This window comes from Penaeus monodon, unplaced genomic scaffold (assembly GCF_015228065.2).
Source record: "Penaeus monodon isolate SGIC_2016 unplaced genomic scaffold, NSTDA_Pmon_1 PmonScaffold_1071, whole genome shotgun sequence".
Classification (NCBI taxonomy): domain Eukaryota; kingdom Metazoa; phylum Arthropoda; class Malacostraca; order Decapoda; family Penaeidae; genus Penaeus; species Penaeus monodon.
The window spans coordinates 22,501-33,340 of record NW_023639393.1 but is presented as its reverse complement, the minus strand read 5'-3'; the positions used below and the strand labels follow the sequence as shown (position 1 = coordinate 33,340).

Below are 10,840 nucleotides of genomic sequence, written 5' to 3'. Positions count from 1 at the left end.
AAGGAAAGGAAATTGGGTGAAGACTGCAAAATTGGTTGAGCCAGGGCTGTAGCCCAAGGTAGGGGGTATCCCTAATATGGGGCCCTCTTGAGTCCCCCCCCCCCCACAACTAAGAGCATAGGATGGGCGGAGGGGTTGTGTAGACAGGCCTTAACTACCGCTGTAACAAACCTGAAATATATCCAGTGTCTCATGTGTTCATTTGTTTGTATATTTGTAACTTTTGTTCTTTTTAACAGTAAAATTTTTTATTTTTTCATGTTAGATACAGAAAATAAACATTTTCTTCAGTTCCAATCGCAGGCTTACATTAATGTATATTCAAATTTAAAGGCATTGATCAAAATATTCAAGTAAAGGATTGTTGAATTCAGTATATATAGGATTGCTGCTATGATTACTCATTAAAATTTATTTTTTGGGATATACCCCTTGCTTCTTGCAATGATTTCAAGATGAGCAAATTTCTGTGTCAGATGTCCTGATAAATTCTGCAGCCGAGGAACTTGTTTGCTCTAAGCTACCTGCAGCTAGCACAGTATACAGCATTTAAAGGAATAAAAGCAGTCTATCCAAAATACAGATTTTGAATAATATTTCTGATTTTCTCCTCAAGTACCATAAGTTAGCAAGTTGCTACATTAACCATACAAGTTATTTGGGCTCTGCATATACCTTGAAATTTTTAATCAAGATATCAATAATTAACCCAAAAATTACAAAGCAAACTTAGTTCTTCCATTAAAATATATTTTGGTGAAAAAACACTAGCAAATATGCATGATCTGCACATTTTGTTTTGCTAGCATCAGTGCAAGATTCTGGGCACATCTGACTATTATTTAAAACTGTCAAAAATCGGAGTTACATTATTCTTGAAATATGGGTAATTTTGAATACAATTAAAACCAAAGTAAATCTTATGATGGTGAATTTTTAACCCTGTTATATATTTCAATGCACAACTATATTACATCTTATACTTCATGAAAGATACAGGACTACCAATATAAAGGCTTTTTTATATCTTAATAAAAATGTTCCCAAAGAGTTGTTTTTTTTAATGTTCAACATTTTTCATGCTGCAACTTCAGAGAACAAAAATTGCCTACAGTATTTCCCTTCCAAAAATAGAGAAAAAAAAATTTCCTTGGAGTATTTTACTTCCAAATGTAAACACGACATTTTGTTCCACCAGCATAGTACTGAAAAAAACCCTTTAATCACACAAATCACAAATTTAAACTTTGGTAAATATTTCCTTTCTTTTCTGCCTGTCCCAAAGGGACTGCAAATGCTTCATAAAAAAAATTTTCTCCAAGTGTGTCAATTTGCTGTCAATAAGAATCTTCTTTAAGCAGTTTTCCAGGGCAGGGGAGAGCGCTGCATGAACTAAACCAGAGAATACTGGCACCAACTTTGCCACAGGGAAGAAAACCGAATCATTGAGAATTTAAAAATTTTTTGCTATAAATTCCTACTGGCATCATTCCTCTCCCATTTGAAGCAACACCTGTGGGCGATTCTCTACTGTGCTATCAACCCAGTTCTCGGAACCAATATTTGGGAAGTCTGACTTTGACATAGGGGAGAAATCGGCACACGATCAAGGAGGTGGTTGAAACCGTGTTGTATTAATGTGTCCACAACTGTGTTGAAAACTTCACTATCTATAACATCCTGGTTTCATTAGCATATTATAAAGGACCCTTTCCCCCCATCTTCTTCTGGAGCAACTGGGGGTTTAAGGACATATTTACTCCATGGTCAAGCTTGCAAAGATGTTCCCTCTAGAGCAGTTTTCTGTTGATCCACTTTCCCTGCTAGACTTAACCTAACCTCCTGGTATATGGTTCTAGCTGGCTAAGAGTGAGGGAGCGAGTCAAAGGCAACCCTGTGACTATACGAGTCACAGCCTTGTTACATGGTGAGCAAGTTTTAGGGACACCTTCTTCCACTAAATAATGGACTGCTGCAAGATATTTTTGCTGAAGAGCCTGGTGAAATTGGTATCCTGCATGGCCTGCTGATCAAGTCTCCGTATGTATAACCTCCAAGTATCATATTGTACACGTATAGCAGATGCTACTAAGCTTGAATGTATAAAACACTTATTGCTCGACTAAACCCAAAATATTTTCAACTGCCCCAAATGGCAAGTTTATGTTCAGGCTGATCACGGACTGCTTGCAAGAGTGCATCTGTATCCAGTTCTCTACAAAAAAACTCTCTCATGCTACCTGCCAAGCTCATGACTGTTGCATTTGCTGTTCTCTGGGTTTTTTTCGTAATGATGATGTTTTTCTGCTTTTCCAGCATTTTTCGTGTTTTCTGTTTATGCCACTGTAGAAGCTTGTACTCTGCATATCTGCTTAGCAGGGCTACACCTCCACAACAGCTCCCCCCCTGAGGGAAATTCCCTTTGTGACGACTCAAAAAGGATCTGATCCTGAAAACTGGTGGACTTTTTTTTTTTCCTTCTTTTTATAACTATATTTTAAAATGTCTTTCTACTTACTACACTTATAATGTCTTTCAGAAGCAGGAGATACACTATTTCTATTTTTCAAGTGCATTCGTCACCAGCTTTGCACAAGACTAGTCCATGATTTCTTTATACCCGGATGAAGTTGCAAACTTTCTGAAGACGATTTGAAAACAAGTTATTTGAATCGATGAACCTCTCCACACAATTGGTGATGAAAGCCCTCAGTGCGTGACTCAAGTCTTGTGGACGGCCGGCCAGCACTTGTCCCAACATTTCTCAGTCAGGCCATGTACCAGAAACTGCAAATGTAAAAAAAAAACACTAAATATTGTATATAAAACAAAATATAGAAACAAAATACATGAAAATGGAAAAGAATTCTATAAAAAGAGCTATACATGTCATATGAAACTAAAGGATACAAAACTCATAATAAAGAACGTGAGACTATGAAGTCTTTTAGAAAAAAAAATTCTGCTAATATTAGCATCAAAACGGGACTGTTAGGTATTTATCTTTCAAACTAGACTACAAAAAAACTTGTATGTCTCCAGGAGTTAATATGAATATGTCAACCATAAAAAAAGGAGATCTAAACCTAAATCATGTGTTTGAGATGGGACTGGAGGCCCAACACCCTCCCTTTGGGCTTCGCATGGTCTTTACTTCTCCCATTTCCCTTTCCTTCAGATCTTCATCCCTTTTTCGTTCACTTATCCTAATCGTTAATCTTTTTACCCTTTCACCACAATATTTTAGCATAAGCTATACCCTACTGCCATTTTCTTGTATGCTGCTAATGCCTTACATATTTATGAGGCTAAATTTTTTAACAAATAAGTAAATAAACTGTAAGTCTATCTACTCTTGTTATTCCTGGAATAGTATTAATGAGTACTTAATAATTTTTCCCCAGTTCTTTAATGGTGCCAAAAGTTAAGTCTTTGATACTGATATACTGTGAAAATTTTTAGCAGGGGTGAACAACTTTGACAGTGATGTTGCCCCCAAAAAAGCCAGACAGAGCAGCAGTCAAACACAGAAATTTGTTTTATAGTGTTGCCACTCCAGAGTCTGTTTGGGATTTAGAAGTTTGTCGTACTAAAGCATGTGTAGGAGAGGGAGAGGAGACCAAGCCAGTGTTCGAGCCAAATTTAGAGTAATATTAAGAAACCACCCCAATCACTTGCTCGTTGTTGTCATAGGGGTTCGGAGATGGGGATGAGGTACAATGTAGGGGGGATACCCTCCCTTTGCTCCTCAACCCCTGGGCTCAACTATTTGTTTATTTATTGAAAAATTTCTACCGCATCAGCATTTAAGATCATTAGCAGCATATTCAAAAACAGCGACGGGAGACAGCATAATGAAAAGATTGTCACAAAATGGGTTAAAAGATTGGGATAATGGACAGAAGGGGATAAAGGGAAAGGAAAGGGAGAGAAGAAAACACTGCAAAATTGTTGAGATGAGGGCTGTGGTCCAATGCAAGGGTAATCCCTACATTGGGCCTCGGTCTCTGTTCCTAAGCCCTTGAACAACAACGAGCAAGGGATTTAGGGTCAACTCAACTAATTTTCACGGTCTTTTTTTCTCCTTTCCTTTTCCTTCTCTTCTTCATCCCCCTTCTGTCCACTTATCCTAATTTTTAATACATTTTATTCTTTTTACCCCAATACTTTATCATTATGATGTCGGCAATTTATGTTTTGACCATTGACTATTTGGAAAACCCCCAAACCTCAATTTATGAAAACCCAAAAAAACTCCTTTCCTGGGGGCTTTACCCTCAAACCCATCCTATTGCTATGGTTTTGAATACACTGCTAATAATCTTAGATGATGATGCAGCAGAGAATTTTCAGTTAATAAAACAAGTAATAGGAGGAATGTTCATTGCAATAAAATATAGAAATAGGTATGTATGAGAATGGATATCTTCGCAGTGGCAAGATATGTATTTGCCCCTTTATCAACTACATCTTCGTCAAAAAGGCACCCGATATAGTTGAAACAGGGCAAAAAACATCTGCTGTGCTTTGATGATTTTCCCTTTTTCATTATACCTTTCTCTACAAGAGCAATACAAGTTGTGGAGGTCTTGTGGTAATCAATACTAGACACACTTAGTTAATCATAATAGTAAGTTTTTTATTAGCAGTTTCACATTCCAGTATTTGTTCCCTGTACAAAAGTCTATAGAACAGGGGTTTTAACTTTGGGGTCCATGGACCCCTGAGGGTCAAAAATTTCAGTTTCAGGGGGGCTGTGAGAATTAGATTAAAATGACATTTATATTTGTGTTTTTTTTTTTATTGTTTAATTTAAAGTTTCATAATACTTTGTGTATCCCATATGTGGTATGAGACAATCAAATCTCATATATATTAAGTACATTATACATATTGCATACGGAGTTGTGGTTATGTGGAATATCTGGGAATGGAGTCCATAGCTTTCATCAGATTCTTAAAGAGGCCATGACTCTAAAAAGGTTTAGAACAAAGCTAAGAATAGTATCATAATGACCTGTTTTCTTTGACGTATCATAGTGTAAGTGCTGCCACACATTCTATACTTGTTTATAATTTCCATTCATAATATTGCAGTACTTGTATAAATAAACAAATTAATCATATTACCACCTCCATCCCTTAGGATCCCTTCACCTTACTGCCAGGTCAGTATTCCCTTCTCCCCTGCACAAAATTTGATAATGTGAAACTCTGAAATATTATAAATTTTATAATTAATAATAAATAATAAAAAATTTAATTTATTATTATTATTGTATTTATAATTATTATCATCACAGAAACCCTAAAGCAGCAGCATTTACAACAGTAACAAATAAGAATTAGCAATAATCATATTTGCAATATTAGTATTAACAATAACAATAGAGAAAAAAATTAATGGTGCAACATATTTGCAATTTTAAGCTCATTCTAAAAAAAAAAAAAAAAATAGAGGTACTGACAATATTCTTAATTCTGCATGGAAAACAGGAAATGAAATGTTTCTAAGCTGCTGCTTCCCCCCCAATGTTGTTGTGTGGGGGCTTAGGAGACGGAGACTGAGGCCCAATGTAGGAGTTAATCCCTGCCTTGGACCTCAGACCTCGCCTCCACAAATTCTGCATGGTCTTTTCTTCTCCCCCTTTCCTTTTCCTTCTCTCCTTCATCCCCTTCTTCTGTCCACTCATCCTAATTATTAACCCATTTTTACCTTCTAGCCACAATAGTTATCATATTGCATACTTGGGGCTTTACTTCCAAGCCCCACCGTATTGCTGTGTTTCATTACAGCTGATGACCTTAAATGTGACGCAGCAGAAAATTTCAATATATAAATAAATAAGTGCTGTTTTCAATGTTCATTTTATAATAATTATATAGATACTATCTAATGAATATTTCCTGTGCTTTTAAAATACATGTAGGTAATACAATATATTAACAAAGTCCACACTAAAGGAACTGTATTATGAGATGGAATAATATTGTCTTAGTGTTTGAACAATCTGATCACAGTTGGATTCAATATTTTTTGCTGTGCTTCACCAAAATATTTGTATAGTTTCCTGAATGTGAAATGCAATATAAAATTTTCACTCGGTATTATGTTGTTTTTCTCTCTGAGAAAAGTAATTTCCATACTTTGAACTCATACCATCCTTGTGAAGGGACAAATAAGCAAATGAATTTATTCAAGATTTTGATGATTTCTCAAATAGCATATGTGGTAACATACAAGAAACCTCATAATCAAAATATTTCAAAATTACTTTAGTCTAATTTCCTACTTAGTGTTAAAACTTTCCTTAAAAAAGAAAAGAAAAAAAAAAAATCATTTAACATAACCTCTTATTTCTGATCTAAGAACTGAACACAGTCATGCTCTGGAAATACCTATAATTTCAATCCTCAAACACAATGTGCTGAGCTGGCTTTGTGTTCTGAGACTCTCGGAATGCTTTCAGAAGTAACTTTCTCTCCTCTTTCCTGATTTGAAATCCCAGTAGTGCCATCCCCAGTCTGCTTTTTCTTTTTCCTCTGTTTTGAGACCAGCAAATGTTGATGTTATTCCAATACTCCTCCTCCTCTGCACCCGAAAGAATCTCCATGCGGCTCCAACATCCAGATTTTTATATGCTGCTGCGGCTTCCTCTGAAAGGAACCTCACCAAAGACGTCTCTTCTCATGACACTAGCATCCACATATGCCACACCCTCACCACCTCCTTTACGTATGGTTTCTCGCAACTTCTTGGGGTCCTGAGGAGGCTCCTCAAAACTAATCTTAATAATAGCATTTGGAATGAAGTTAGGTTTAGTACTTTATTATTCTTCTCCTGTCCATCTACTGTATCATCATGATTAAGCTTTTGATAATGTCCTGAAAGTCTGTTTGTAATGACATATCGGATTTTATATCTGCAATTGCTATACATAGATTGTCTCTGATCTCTTATATCTCTTACTTTCTGTTTCAGATTTCTCATATTTTCTCTTTGCATATTTAGATATTTATTTCTCAATGTCTTCCATTCCCTTTTGACATTACTTCAAGTAAATACTTTCTATTTCATCCCTTTCACTTTCTTACTTCGCTTACGCTTCTTCTTCTTACTCTTTTTCTCAACAGCTCTGCTCTTCACCAGCTGAAATTCCCCCACCCTCCTTACTCCCATCACTAAGGTTTCCGTCCCAGTTTTTATTTTTTTGGGAACAATCACCTCAGTCTCACATTCCCCTCCAGAGTCTGTCCTTCCTCTTAACACTTGCACTGTCATCCATATCATTACTAACTTCTTCCATTCATCTCCTGGTGCTGTTTCGCTACCATCACTAGTCTTGTCTGGATCTGCTTTTTCCTCTTTATTTACCTGCTCAGAATTTTGGTCAAAATTTTTGATACTCTGTAGCTGGGCTGGGTCAATGTCTGATGGTATCCTACACTTCTCGGCACCAAACGACTCCAGAGCCAGATCTGCCATCTCTGGAGTCTGGAACTCAACAAAAGCAAATCCTTTTGGTCTACAAGAATGTTATAACGAGGTAAAGAAATGTAATCAATCACGCCATAACTGTGAAAAAATCTGTCGAACCCAATCATGATCACATGAGCAGGAATATTTTCAACATAAATTGTGCACTCGGTCTCATTGGCTTTTTGATCAACTTCCTCTTTCCTCTTCACCATAAGACCATCTTCTGAAAGTTCTAGAATGTTGACTTTTCAACAGCTTTTCTAAGCAAGTTTGTATCATCTGTCATAGCCCTAATCTTGTTGAATTATTACAAAAGGTCGCCAAACTGATATATGGGCCATTCTCATAAAATCGTGCCATGGTGCGATTTTTAAATGTTGGCTGCGCTGAAGTAGAATTCCATCTGTTCTTTCAACTGATTAATAAGTCGTTTCTTCCTCTGTCTGGCTGGCTTTGGCGATTTCTTCATCTCCTTTTCCTCCTGCTCCTTCCCTCTGAAATGCTTTGGTCTCCATTTTCTGACTCTCCTTCCTGGTGCCACACTTTCAACTGCTTCCATTTTCACAATCTTCAATTCTATCAGATCTTGTCAAGGTGCCTATATTCTTCTTAGAACTGTTCCACAGCTGTAGACAAAATAACCATTCTGTAAAATTCTCAGCGACATTTGATTTAAAACATTCCTAGTGAAGACCATAATCTTAGTTACTACCTAAAGCTTATCTTATCCCCATAACAAATAGAATGAAATAACAATAATGATAATAAATATGAAAGCAGATGCAAATAATAAACTGATATAAATACATTAACCAACTGGACCTGCGTATGGCATGTGCACATATGCCAAGCCTATTATGATTTTAGTTATTGTATTAAAACACAGATGCCCACAGATGCTTGTCACTGGAGAGTCAAGCAATAGTTCAACCTATCTCACCTGTTTTTCTTTTCCTTGATTTTTGGAAAGATTCTTTTTTTAATGCCATTAGTATTTTCATAATAACAATCATGTCACTAATATGCTAAGTCTCAATATCAAATGACATTAGAAAGATAAAAAAAAATCAAGGAAATGGGATATCAAGAAAAAGTCAATAGGTGTACTATTTGACTCCTTGGTGACTGAGCACTTGTGAAGCCATCTATGTGTAAGTAATATTCACATGCCAAAACTACAGTGCCTTTGGGTGTACTCGACAGCAATGGGTTCAGGGTAATTATTATTGACATAATCATGATCAGGAAGTAAATTTTAAAAAGTTTGTGATCCAAATATATATATAGCTATTTATATTCTAATTGCACATGTGGTCCACAGCTCAAGGTGGGGGTGTTCCATCAACATTTTTTCCCCATTCAAATCAAACTGCACTTCTAACAATGATTCAATTTGGCTGGAGAGCAATGAAGTGTGGACACGTGGGAAAGGGATTTCTAAAGAAAGTAGGGTAAATTGGGAAATAAGGGTCTGGGGGAGGGAAGAGGCACATGCGTTTGTTTAAAGCAGAATGATAAATAAGAATACTGTAAATAACCCCTTTCAAAAACACATTAAAAACCTATGCTGATCATGGAGGAAGGATTGGTTCAACCTATCACATCAAGTATCTATAGTACTGTGCACCCTCCTCTACAGAACTTACTCTGAAACAAGCTGAATTTTACCTTAGCATGAATATTTCATGAAGAAAGTTACATACATATCAACAGTCTGTACACAGATCAGACATTGAACAATATCAGTTCTTGTAAATCCTCTAATCAGAATGTTTGTTTGTCATCACTGTTGAAACATATCTGAATATGCTGCTATGTTGACTCTCCTTGAGGACTTTATCAGGCAAGATTTAAGAATCAATTTATATTAAAATAGTGCTGTAAAAATAGAGGAAAACACAATACCCCAATTTGAATGATATTGAATGCTTATATTGCATTTCAGTTGAGAAGTGCTTGACCCCCTAATAACAATTCTATAGCACCTACTCAGCAAAAAAATAAATATTATCAAATGTCAAAAAAGTAGATAATGAATTTGGCAAACACAAACTAATTTGCATGGTCACTTTTCATACAAAGCTAAAATAATAATGGATAATAATAAAGATAAGTTTACATAAGGATAGCAGCTCACATATGCAAAGCAACTATTTTCAATAAATCATATAAAGCCCACTCATACTTAAATTCATAAATGGCAATATCAAAATATATAGTAAGTTGAGTTACCAAGGTACCAACACTGAACTATGTTTTGTAGAATAAGCCTCAGGCAACAACTTCATGTGTCGCATCTTTTCATTAATTTAATCATCACACAACTGAATTTCCTTTCTGCAATGTTCTCCTGGATCTTCCAGTCACAAATGCTTAGTCTTTGCAAGTAAAGATGCAAGCCAATGTCTACATCTCATTTTTCAGATGCATTTTTACTGTCATTGTAGGCTTTGGAAACAGATTGCTTCAGAGATTGTAACTTCTCCAATTGATAAGTTTAAGAATTAGCTACTATGTTTTTACTACATAATTAGCTAATGATTTTCCATCTTCCCTTTCTTCTTAGCTGAGTTTTGATCTCCACTGGCATCTTGGTGGTATAATTCTCAATTTTTTCAGTGTGGCTCTTTATATGGTTTCCTGTAATGATAATGATAATGTTGATGATGATAATGATAACAATAATATAATAATGATAATCATGATTATGATAATAATGATAATCTATAATAGTCACGATAATAATAATGATAATAATAATAATAATAATAATAACAATATCAACAATAAATAAAAAATAATAAATATATAAAAATATAAAAATGACAAAAATAATAATGATAAAAAAATAATAACTAATAAATCATCATAATAATAATAATAATAATTCCTGGGAATCCACAAACTTCACTATATGAACCAAAAACCTTCCTAGCTTGGGTCTTTCGCCTCCAGACCCTTGCCTGACCCTCCCTGATCCCTGCATCTCCCTATTGTGCATCTGTCCTGGACTCCCACTCAAAAGTTGTGGACTTGCTCTCTATGTGGCATTTATCATGACCTATTTTTTTCATTACTGATGATATTCTTTGCCTGTACAATTATGTCATGTGTCAGCGACTGTACTAGTTTACTGCTTTCTGATGATTTCATTAGGTTTTTCCTATCTTGGTTACGTAAATGTATACCAAAGCATTAAATGTTGTGCAACTATTATTATCACAGATTAAAAGTATCTTACCATATGGAAGTGTAACTGACTTTATACTCTACTTTTTTGGACAATTAGAGGGAAAAGTCAAAAGGAGGGTACAAAATACCTCGTAATACTAGAGAGATCTTAGCCCACTCTCAATCAGC

At 35.5% G+C, this 10,840-nt stretch overlaps 2 pseudogenes; both read right to left on the bottom strand.

The window, feature by feature from the left end:
* Positions 1-641: 641 nt before the first annotated feature.
* On the bottom strand, positions 642-2,761 carry LOC119568758 (annotated as a pseudogene).
* Positions 2,762-6,318: 3,557 nt separating this feature from the next.
* Positions 6,319-8,039, bottom strand: LOC119568759 (annotated as a pseudogene).
* Between the last annotated feature and the right edge of the window lie 2,801 nt (positions 8,040-10,840).